This window comes from Osmia bicornis, chromosome 9 (genome assembly GCF_907164935.1).
Source record: "Osmia bicornis bicornis chromosome 9, iOsmBic2.1, whole genome shotgun sequence".
Taxonomy (NCBI): domain Eukaryota; kingdom Metazoa; phylum Arthropoda; class Insecta; order Hymenoptera; family Megachilidae; genus Osmia; species Osmia bicornis.
In genome coordinates, this window is record NC_060224.1 from 3,781,069 (window position 1) to 3,793,308 (window position 12,240).

Consider the following 12,240-nt stretch of genomic DNA (forward strand, 5'->3'; position numbering starts at 1 on the left):
AATATCCCCACTCCGTAGTATCTTTAGGGTACGCAGTCGAAGCATGCATGTGTGACGTTCTCTGTCGAACGCCACACGTTCGTATCATCTCACCGCCGCAGCTCGATTTCTCCTACAATGCTGCCCCACCACCTCGAAAGAGCGAATCAGTAGAGTAAGCGCGCTCCCAAAACAGTGTCGCTGTCAGACGCGCTCTTTGAGCCGGTTTCGTGCCCATGCCTGCCCTAGACGGAAGAGACGAACAGAAAGGGTACACACCGCCGTGGACTGTCCCATGGCGCTTCTCTTTTTCCTCTTCATTATTCCCGCGACGTACACTTATTCACGTTTTCGTTCCGACGATTGTGCGTCCTGACAATGGACCGACGACTCGCGCTCAAGTTTCGATTCTGTCTCTGGCAGTTCCTTTTTTTTTGCGTAACAGGGCAGCATGTTCTCGACCACAGGCAGCGGAAACTTCACGACGCGTTTCGTCGCTCGTGAAACTTTTGCATTGTCTCGCGAGCACCCTCACGACCACCGGCTGCCCGTTTATCGTTCGAATTACCTGAACCTGCCCGTCCAACGGGACGAAACAGATTTTTTTCCCCCGGCTCCGCGTCGCGTCGTTCTTCGGTCATTGTCTCGTTCGTCAGGCTTCGTCGCGACGCTTGCAAGAGGAGTCAGTTTACCGAGAAATTAATTCCTCCGTTGGCGGGAGCTTACGAAAGGAATTGCTAGTGGCTCGAGTACCGCAGAGGCGGGCTCAAAGATAAAATGAAAAGCTTTAAGTACATCTTTCTCTATTGTTCCAATGCCGGGCAGTCGTGACTTTATCCGCAGTCTTTGTTGAAATAATTGCCCACGGTTTTAATGTGTTGGAAAATTGGAAGAAAACTCTGGAAATCAATTTTGCGTTGATTTTGATTGACTTCCAATCAAATAAAATCAAAGGGAATGAAAATCGTGTCTTTGAGTTGTCAGTGCGAGTTGTGATAAAAGAGGGATTGGTAAAATTTAATAACCTCACTTTGGGGTGTTTGGGACCCCTAAATTATGACCCTTCCAGAACAAAGACGCGTCGAGTGATTCTGTAGTCGCTGGCGTCGCGAAAAGGGAAATAGGAAATCGGATTGCTTCTCCCGGAAGCTGTGGCACTCTCTCTGGATCGATTTTATCCGTGAGCTGGATGGCTGGATGGCTGGATGGAAAACAACGTTGGTATCCGTGTCTCGCGGGAGCGAAACGGCGTCGCAAACAATGACTTTGTAACTCGTACAGAATGGCTTAGGACACACGCGTCCCTTCGTGGTCGCCGATATACCTGCGGGGCAAAGTTAGTCGCGCGACCCTCGCCCCTGCACCGATGGACAATGGGGAACCCTCTAGTCATTATGAAGCGCCTCCATCCGACGATGGTTAAATCTAATCCGACGCTCGGACAGAAAGGGCTCTCGACCGACGAAGGGTTAGAACAGGTTAGAACTATTGCCAAGGGATCAGAAGCTGGATCTTGTTTGTCTCGCACGAAACTTCCAGCCAGATGCTTCCAAACGATGACGTTTGGCAAAGTTGATGAACCTTGTATTTGATCGTCCTTTGTGAGGAAAATAGGAAATTCGAGGAAAAGTCTATTACTCATGCAATCAGATCTATTCAGTTCTCGAATGACGCGTTAGACGTGCCATTAGTTTGTGACAGGATTAGAAATGATGTCTGTTTTCAGTTAAACTAGACCGCAAACGAGCAAGTTAATCAAAATTAACACTTCAGAAACGATTCCCTTAATTTACATTTACGAATGACTCTCTCCTGACTGTAGAAGCTCGCTTTCGATCGCGAGTGTACCACTATCGGCCTTGGTGGCCGCGTTAATTACCAGCCTCAGCCTCTCTATTGAGATTAATGACATTGGTTCGTATTTTATGCGAGGATGGGTCTATTGGTAGCGCTCGTTGCCCGTTAGATGTGCTCGTGAGCACGGGTCGGTGTTAATTGGTACAGACGATCCAGGGCTACGTTACTCTACGAAGCCATTCGGTTAACCAGGATCGAGAACGGAGATTGAGCACCAGCTTTGGATGGCGTTGTCCGTGTTGAGAAGGGTGATTGCTTGCTGCACCATTCGAATCCTGTTACCCTATCGTTCGAGCTACCCTGCCTATCGATAAATCATGTCCCTCCCCGAGTATTCGAAAAATCAAGCCGACCAGAGTCATCAAACGTGCGAGATTTTCAGATTGTAACAGGATTTTAAGATCGATCGTCTATAGAAGAACAATAAAAGTTATTCTTAATCGATAAATCACCTAATTGTCTCAATTCGATCTCTGGTCAGAACGTAATATCATAGGAGGGACATGATATAATTGTGTCTGGACACAGAATCGTGATAGGGCAAACGTGGCGAAGATGGTCGAGAGAGAGAGAGAGTTTCGGGGTGTAACGTTACTCGGTGTTATAAGCACTCCACCAATCAGGATTACGTTACACGCTTTTATTGGTTTATATTGAGTGGCTTCGACGCGGAAGATGCGCTCGTTTGTGTTTGCGGTAACTAATTTCGTTTCGTGTTACGTTTCCGGTCTCGTGGGGTCACGCTTGGGAAACGTTTCCCTGGATAGTCATCAAACGCAAGCTTTACCCTATTAATTGATAGAAATCATAATTGATCCTTTGACTTATGATTTCGTGGCTACAAAATATTCTACTGAAATATCACCTTTTTGAATAACGATGAGAAGAATGGAAAAAAACAACGATTCAGCAGAGATTGTCTTAAGACGTTCGACATTTGAGGAGTATGGGATCCGTGTATCGGAACCGATGGCGAGGAAAGAAGTTGTCTGAAAGCCCTTCGCCGCCACAATGTCATCGTGATCGTCGTAATTCGCGAAACATGAGCCCCATCGAGGAGAAATAGGGCCGGTAAATCAGAAAACTTTCTACGGGAAGGGGAAACGCGGAGAAAACACCCTGGCTGAGCGAAATTATATTTACCCCGGGGACTTCGGTCCGAGGGATGTATTATTTTGAGGGAGAGGCTTGCGAGGATTCCGCGGATACGGAATCTCGATCCCCGAGGACTCGACGATGGAAATTCACGAGTAATTCGATAGCAATTTATTTTTTTCCACGACGAGTACCATTGAAGGCATATACTTGGAAATTTTTCTCCAAAACTTCATGAAATTGTAAAGATTCCAGGAAGATGTTTAAACGGGGTCTAGGACACGGTTAGCCTTAGCTTAGGAGACGATGTAAAATTGATTTAGAGCCGTTGGCATGCCTGGTAGCCGATAAATCAGGAGGGAAAGCAATTTAAACGGGTACAGAGGTCCGATCATCGTAACCCCGGCGTAATATCTACCGCTGGATTCCGAACGTTGGCATAAGTTTTCATTTGCAGCGTCCCGTTAACGAAGTCTTCGACGATAAATTCGCCGGAGCTTTTCCAAGGGTAATCCCATTGCCGGTTAAGCCCGGGGAAAATCTCAAACGAGAACCGACTCTCCACGCGAATTAAGACGAATCTCTGGCTTCGCCTTTCAGTCTACTCTTGTCCGCACCTGTTCCTTATCGGTTACAGCTTTCCCCCCGTAAATTCTACACGGAAAATGGACCGATACGAATTGGCCGGGAATTGCTAGAGATTTGTTTCGGCCCGATCGCTTGAAAGCGGATTGAAACGAATGGAGCGATCTATGCGAGAGAGCACCGTTTCGTTCGGCAAACTTGGACGCAACTGATCTTTGAACTTTTATAGATGCGATTCCGATACCGTTGCCTCGGTATATCGAGTTTACCGATGGAATTTCTCGATACTCGTGTAATCTTTGAAATAGAACGCTTCTCGATATTTTTCCATTACTTCCGCTTGTCTTTCAGACTTTATCTCTGTAAATAAAAACCGAACGAGCTTGTATCGTCATTTTTATGTATTCGATATGCAATATGCAGTATTGGAAAGACACTTTTGATAAATATTCCATCCTCCTATCCGTTTCAATTGACATTCTGTCACGCAGGAGCTACGGTTACCTTTTCAACAAAATTGTCATGTTAATCCTGGTAGATTATAGAAGCAGGCCGCAACGGTGTCTCTGATAAACGGCCCCTTCGGCCGTTGCATTATAGAAGCATCCGCTATTTCGTGATATTGTGCAGGGGTCGACGGGCTGGCTGGATCGTTGTTAGGGGAAAGGGATCAGCATGGATGCGGTCTGGACGTTAATGGCATGTGCTACGCTCACGGCCTGTAAACGCAACCGACCTGCATTGTGGCCGCACCTGCACTCCTCAACAATTCCGCGCCGCGTGGCACTGGTTCAACATTGTAGCTAAACCGCACGTTTGTTCCCCTATGCGAACGCCTACGGTCGGATGCAGCTGCGTCCAGAAAAGTTGCGAAAAGGACGACCAAAAACCGTTCTGTCTTTAGTTTTATGGCCTGTCCAGACGCGATGCCAGTCGTTCGGAAGTGTCTCGGAAACGTACGACATTCGGGGGATTCGAGTAACGTTTAGTATCTCTTCGATTCATCAATCTTCCCTTTGAAGGGATAACTTTCTTTGCTTAGGCTGTTTAATCTCAGCGGGTGTCTTGGTCGTAGATGTTAGAAAATTGTCTTAACTCTTTGCATTTGGTCTGCCACGTGGAATAATTAAGAAACAAAAACTGTAAGACTGTTTTGAATATTTAACGATATGCTATTTCGACTTACAATGCTTAATTAAGAAATTATTCATCTCAGAATACTTGTTTTTTACCTTGAAACGCATTGTTGCGGGTTAACAAAAAAAACACCTGTGACCTGTTGTCCATGCATTCGTGCACTGCATTTCAATACCTCGAACGCCATTCGAGCACAATAGAAGAGTTAAAAAGAAAAATATTAGCATGCTCATTATGAAGTTCCGTGTGATGAAATAGAAATAGTGAAAGCCGCCAGTCGACGCCTTTCATTTACAACTTGTAGATTAGTCATTCTATTATCGCTTCGTGCATTTCCAACTTCTGTTACCTTGTTTTTCAGTCACTTATGATCCTCAGAGCATTCGAAGCGTCAAGTTTCTTGTACAGAGGTGGCGAGCTTTCTGTATCAATTAAGTGTTCCAAAATCGTGAAAAAATCCTGAACAATCCATCGAAGCTTATCTTATCTAATCGATCAGTTGTCTATCTCCCCCGATACAAAACGATCAGCAATTAGTCGGCTTTTCATCGAAGCTATTAATTCGCGCCGGTGGCACGATCGTTTCCCGCAGTTAACGCGCGCAACCGGACGACGTTCTGCTCGTCCGTCACAGTCTGATTCGTCCGGTTGAAACTCTGCCCGCGAAAAGCGAAAAGTAAAAAACGACGAAAGGGGAATGGAGCGAGAAGCGGTGCTGCGGCAGGAAGCACGCCGCGTTACTGCACGCTGCTCGTTGCGTGCATAATTGCAGGCCCGAAAACCTCGAAAAACCGCGCCGGGTCGTTCACCCTTGCACACGGACTTTCTCCTCTTCGTAAGTACGTCGAACTTACGCACGAATTTCGGTCTGCACCTGCCACCGCGCACCACTTTCACCCTGTACTCGCACGTTTCGTCATCATCAACCTACGATTTACCTTCTTTTCTTCCTGCTCGATTCAACAGACTGTTACGTCATGGATCGTCACGCTGTTGGAATCGATTTAGTATACCTATTCGTCGAGCCGTGAATATACATCGGAAGGCTGTTACGTACACCTCGCAGGAAACGCGTTTCTTAAAAGTCAAAAAACTGCCCTGTCACGTGAAACAATTGAACGAAGAGCGCGACGTTCGATGAAGGGGATAGTTGGTGACGTAGAACGATAACGACGACAAGATCCTTCTGTTCTTGTAATTGTACGGATTTGCATGGACGAGCAAGAGAGAAAGAATCTCTGCAAGATTTCCACCGAAGATTCCGAAACTCGTGTTCTTGTTCGGCGAGGTCGGAGCCGTAATTTATACCGTGCAATTAAACACGCGAAAGATTTCATCGGAACGCCGGATCCGAAGCATTACCAGTAAATCGTTCGACCGCACAATTCTCCAGGGCTACGAGGAAATGCCTCCCTTCTTCGAGGAAATGGCCCCGCAGGCCGAGTAGCAACGCTCCCAAAAACTTTCTGTACCGCCTAATGGCAAGAAAAGTCGACCAACCTCTCGGCGTTTCCGTCTCGGCCTACGCGAGCAGGGCGTATCCTCGTCGCTGCTCCCTCGGGAATCTCAACGATTGCTTACGACTTCGCGTTTTTCGATGCCTTTCCATCGACGAAACTCAGCCTTCCTAGGGTAGGAAGATGAACAACCGAACCGTTTATTCCTCTATCGAGAACTTCTAACAAGATGTCAGAAAATTGACGCGATCAAAGTTCTTCCGAACGATGAATCTTAGCTCGCGTGTATCGTGTCGAGACTTTTCAACTTGACTTCGAAGCATTCGGACAACATCAGGCTGTCTTAACGGATTGAGTTATCCGGACCGTTGACAGATACCCCCTGGTTCGCCATGTCGCGTAACATCGCGCATTTATCACACGATTCCCCGCTATCGATCACTATCTTTTTCACAATTATTCACGCGTTTAACGCGTCACGTCGTTAAATCGATAACTGTCCGTCGTCAAGGAGGCACCTGCCATTTTGCACCCGTCAGCGAACAATGCACCTGTACTCGATCGGAAGATAAACGTGCTCTTCTGTCTCCCTTCTTTTACGTTTTGCGCACACTTTAACGAGTTCGTTAAAAAATAATCTTTAATTGAACGTGACATATATGCCACTTGAAAAATCGTGTGTTTGTCTTTTATGACAAGAGAAATAGTAGGTTTTAGTCGTTGGAGAACGATAACGATCAGGTACGATAAATCAGCAAAGAATTGGTTCGGTTAGTCGAAGAGATAAAGCGTACGCGATCGGACGAATCGCTGATCGAATCCATTGTTCGCGTCACGTTCACGGCATTCGGGCATCGGCGATGCGCATTAAAGAAGATTACCCGGTCGGATCGTTTTCTGGAGAAGAACTCTGGCCGAGGGAAAAAAAATTGCGCGCTTACGATCGCGAGGCACGTTACGCGTCTCGAGGAGGCCGTAATAAAAGCGACCGTATCTGGACGAGCCGTTACTTGGTCCTCGTAAAAATCCTCCTAACCGATCAAACATCTCGTCTTTTCCTCTCTTTTTCTTTTCTTTTTTTTCAATGAAAACTTCATCGTCGTAAGAGAACAATTAATAAATGAAAAGGAAGAACAGACGACGGTATTCGATTCGAAGTTGAAGACCGATTTGACTTTGGCGAAAGACGATCAGAATTTCTTGGTTACTCCTCAGACACCGAGTTGAAGCACTTTGCCCGTTTAAAGGATCCCATCCCCTTTCCATCCGCGTCGCCGTCAACCCTTCATAAAGCAGTCCATCTTCCGCGAAGATTCGCTCGACGAGGAGGCACGAAACTGCCAATAACTTACAATCACTCGGCGTTTCGTCGCCGTTCTGTAAACTATGCGGGCGTCCGTGGAGCCGCCATAATTCACAATCAGCCTCCATTAGCTTCTCGTGGTCGCGAGGGAAACTCTTTATTTACGAGCGTTGAATGCGTTCACCGGCAAACGACGCGTCTGCTATCCCATAGAAAAACGTTGAAACGACTCGATTGTAAAGAAGAAAATTACCGGAGTAACCGAGAAATTGAATGGAACAGACCGAGTCTCGGTATACGGAGGAAAGAAAAATATTTTGTTATTTTACGAGAAATCAAAACGATTCGAATGATTCAGCGAAATTCATTGCAGAGAAAGAGAAGGAGCGAAGGGTGCGAGAGGCGACTGTACCGGGAGCCAGTAAAAAGAGCGCGGTCGTGTTCGAAGCCGGTTGTTTTGTCTGTGGGAGGTTAACCTGGCCCGTCTAGTTCTGCAACTCGTGCTGCAAGAAATGCTCGGAGCCGAGGCAGCTCGGGATCGAGGTCACGGGCTCTTGGTTACGTAACACGAACAGCAGGAGTAAGCATGGGTGCCGCGAGCCGATTCGATGACGCACAGGTACGATTCGATTCCTGCCGTTTCTGCATGGCTCGACTCTTTTTATCCTTCGTAGGCGCCTCTTTGCCGACCAGAAAATTCGATGGAGTTGCAACGAAACTCGTTTCGAAAGGCCTTCTACATTTTTTTAACCCCTTCTTATCTCTGATCTCCTCATGATTATTTCAACGGCAGCGTTCAGGAATCGGCACGTAATCACTTTGTTTTGAAAGAAAAGATACTTTCGTTATCTTATCGCGCAAACTTTTTACTCGGAGTACAGCAGAGCGGAGGGTTGATTTAAACGCGCTATTTACGAGTAAGACGATTCTTATTTGTAATTGAAATTACTCGGTTGCGAAGCTGCGATCGGCGAAGCTAGCTGAAAATTATCGGATGCGTCGGCTACGCTGGTAAAATACGCGAGGCTCGCAAGATGACTGTGATTAATCCGGCAGATACGAGATGCAATCTCGTGTCATTTGCATCGAGCAATGTTTCCTCTCGTCCTCGAAACGGTCGCCTGGTTTCAGGTAACAAGCTATTGACCAAGGAATCAACGATCGTTTCGACGAGCAAGCGCGCACAGTATGCAAATAAATCGCGTGATTAATAACACAGAAGTAAAGGTTTTATTTTACGTCTTTCGAGCACGCTTTCTTCGAGCACGAGGATTAACCGCTGTCGATGTTTATCGGAAAATTATTAATCATACGGGAGGATCGAGTAAAAAAATTCCAATCCTGATTAAACGCTTACCTTTGGTCCCGAATAGTGGATTTGCCGTTATTTTTTTTTTCTTATTAATTAAGGATACCAATGATAAGTTTATTGATACTTACATATTGTTTTCGAGATGTCAGGTTTGTTATCGGGATTGTCATCAAAGGGCCGTTGTCGAGAATTTCGATTTCGTGGCACGTCAAGAGAAGAGAGAATCGCGTGCTAACGGCAGCCATCAGCGGGGAAAATGGAAAAAGGCGCAACCCAATTTCGTCGCTGAGGAAAGCACTTCGATTGCCACATACTGGCACCCGTCACGAGCACTTCCATCGAAGGGTGAAGTTGCAGGGGTAGTCTCGTGGAATGGCGACAGCCTCGATGAAAGCGTGGAAAATCCCATAAAATATTCGGTGAGGCCTCTGCAGATCCTGGCTGAGAAGAACTCGTAAAGCTGTAACTAATTCTTTTGATCTAAAAAATACATTTCTTAGCCTTTTATCAACGAATTTTATAAAAAAAGAAATTAGTTGGAATTCTGACCTTTTCTCTGTATTTTTTTTATTTCTTAGTTTTTCATGGAATTGAGGAAAAATTGAAAATAGAAAAGAATCTACATTGTTTCCAAATTTCTCGACGCAGTACAGGACATTCCCCATCGTCGGTGGACGGAAATCGATTTCCGAAAGGTTCCGATAATTAACTCTCTTCTTCGCTGCAGGGACTGGGTCCGGTGAATCGAATGGAAAAAAAGAAATACATCGCTCGTTATTCCAGTTCTCGAGGTAAAACAGGCCATAGTCGGTGTATTTGCACGTGAACGGAAAAGGTTCCGTTCTGGCTGTTTCCATCCGTCGTCCACTTGGCGGAGCGTAACGACCAACCGAGCCAAGCTAACCAACCAGCCAGCCAGACGATAGACTGGGAACCGTCTGGTAGACCTTGAACGGCCCTTTAACTGGTTGCACTGCAGTCAAGGTTACCTTCTTCCTCTTTCCACGCTGCTGTTCAGCCCGCGGGAGGAGGTACCGGATGAATAGGGTCGTGAGTTAGCCACTTTGTCAAGGTCGTAGTCGGTCTGCTTACCAAGAGGAATATACTGGGTAAACAACTGAAAATAGTAGACCTTTTAATTCTATACGTTATCGGCAATGAGTTTATTCAATAAGTTAAGAAGATAAATACAGTAAATTAAATGAATGCAGAAAATAAAATAACGTTACCTATAAAATGAATGTTGCACAGGTAGATCCGCACCCCGCGGCTGAGGAGGATTCACGATAATGCAAACTAGAAAATGAATAATCAGAAACGAATGTACATTATGAATCGAAAGTAATCTCGCAACTTCTGAATCGAATTGGCAGGAAAGATAGTAAGGAATATCCGCGATGGAAGGACTGGTTCGTCCAGCTGTAAAAGCGTCGGGAGTATCGTGATAAGGGTCTCTCATCTTCGAGTCAAAGATAAAAAAAGACTAGGCATATAAAACAACGTTGAAGTGTCTAAGATCGTTCCCAGATATTCAGCTGTATTATCGTCATCAACGTTGTGTCGTCTCGGACAGCAACGCGATCATCGTTCCCTCGTTCTTTACCAAAAAAGAAAAATATTATACTAAATAGAACAAATTACGATTTAGTCACGAACAGTTTCAACGATGTTTCAGCAAATCGATGATTACGCTTAGTAGCGCATACACGCACATCTGCATGCAGAAAGAAAGATGTCCTTTTAGCGGGAGCAACTAAATAACAGCAGAGAGATACAGCGACGCGAACCGGGAGGTGGATAGGGTCGACCGCCCCCAGGCAACATTCCTTATCATTACATCCCATAAACATTATCCTCGGTTCCATCGAGAATGATTCCTTGATCCGGCTACAAGAAGTCGAGTGGAGGTAGCTCGTCTCCGATCCGGAGGAGTACCGGAGAGAGGGAGAGAAACGTCGGCGAAGGAGCTTCGGTGAAAGGAAGACGGAATGAGGAGACTTTGAAGACGATAGGAAATAAGCTTGGGTTACTGTGCTGGAATAAAGTTCCATTAGTATACAATCGTAAATGTAACTTTTTTTTAAACAAATTGTGACAATATTGCACAAAGCTTAAATATCAGAGACTGAAAGTTGAAAACGAAATGCTGTATGCTCTTTCCCGATGAAAGGAAATCTGATGTTTCGAAAAAAGGAAGGAAAAGCGTGGGTATTGATGCTCTGTTCGATCAACAGGGCTTCAGATTGGCAGTGGTTAGGTTCGAGTAGAGTAGCAAGGGGTGGTAGTCCATCGAAGAAGACGCCGTTAAATAGGTAGTCGAACGGGCATCCAATATGCAAAGTGGTCGGTGGGCGCGTGTTTCAGCTACCATCGGCGTAACTCAACGGAATATCGTTGCTCGTGACGGGCTTTTCGAGGGCCCAGCAGAGAGCAGGAGAGTGTACAGAGCTGATAGGAGCCACCATTACCCACCCCCGTGTTTCCAGCCAGCCCCGGCGTACAAGCCCCCGTACAACAACCCCTGTGTACAATCTCCGTGTGGCCAACAGACCGGTCGAGAGCCCTGGGGGCAGTTCGTTGTCTAGCGGATCGGCCCAGCTTTCGCAAGCATCCACGTCGATGCTAATTAATCGCGGTTAAGGTTGAACTGTTCAGACTTTGCGAATCGAAGCTCGTTGCTCGACAAGCACACGGATATTCCAATTAAGCCCCAAGACAATTAGATACACTGCAATTTGATTGATTTGTTGACTTATCATTTTAGCATACAACGCTTCCATCGTAAAAAGGACGAAGGGGTTGTTGCGAGCGAAGCTCGCTCGTAAATAAGCTCGAAAACGTGTACTTACCGCGGTGAATTCACCGGTTGAGTGTCTTATAAATAATAAGTAATCACCGGTTGCTTCCGAACACCTCCTCGCCCTCTGTTCTCGTTAATTCGATTCATCGAGCGACGTTCCCGAACGAAACGATAATCACCGATTCGAAGCACGATTTTGCCAAGTAACGGTAGCTCTTCTCTCAGGTTCCTCGTTACCGAACAGAAGAGCTTTTATGAATATTTATTCTCGCTGCTACCCGACGATTAATTCGTCTCTTAACGACAAGCAGATACCGGTTTCGCGGTGCAATTCATCGCGAAGATCGATCGATTTCGCTTCGTACCGGCGTTAATTCGCACTTTCTCGAACGATCTAATACGTGCCTTTTCAGAAGATGTCGGCTTCGAAAGATACTCTTCCATTGCGCGAACGTTTCTGGAATCCTTGATCACGAAAATTGATCTGATTTCGAAACAATGTTTCCATTTGCCCTGCAGTTTTTATTTCATTTCATCGAATTAAATTAATGTCAATCACGGTGAACCAGCGTGGAGATGTCGTCACCCTAACCTGGTTACGATTCCATTATCTGAACGGTAGCAGGGAATACAAAGAAATCGTCGATCGTTATCAGGTCTATATTGACCGATGATTTATCAGTGGTTACCTGTTTCCGTAGCTGACACGCGCCAC

General features: G+C 45.9%; 1 long non-coding RNA gene across 1 annotated transcript; it reads left to right on the forward strand.

Annotated features, from left to right (window-relative positions):
• Nucleotides 1–5,114: 5,114 nt before the first annotated feature.
• On the forward strand, nt 5,115–9,941 carry LOC114878278. Its single transcript, XR_003789724.2, has 4 exons — nt 5,115–5,488; nt 7,787–8,032; nt 8,875–9,187; nt 9,304–9,941. It is a non-coding gene; the product is annotated as an uncharacterized LOC114878278 (long non-coding RNA).
• The last annotated feature ends 2,299 nt before the right edge of the window (nt 9,942–12,240 follow it).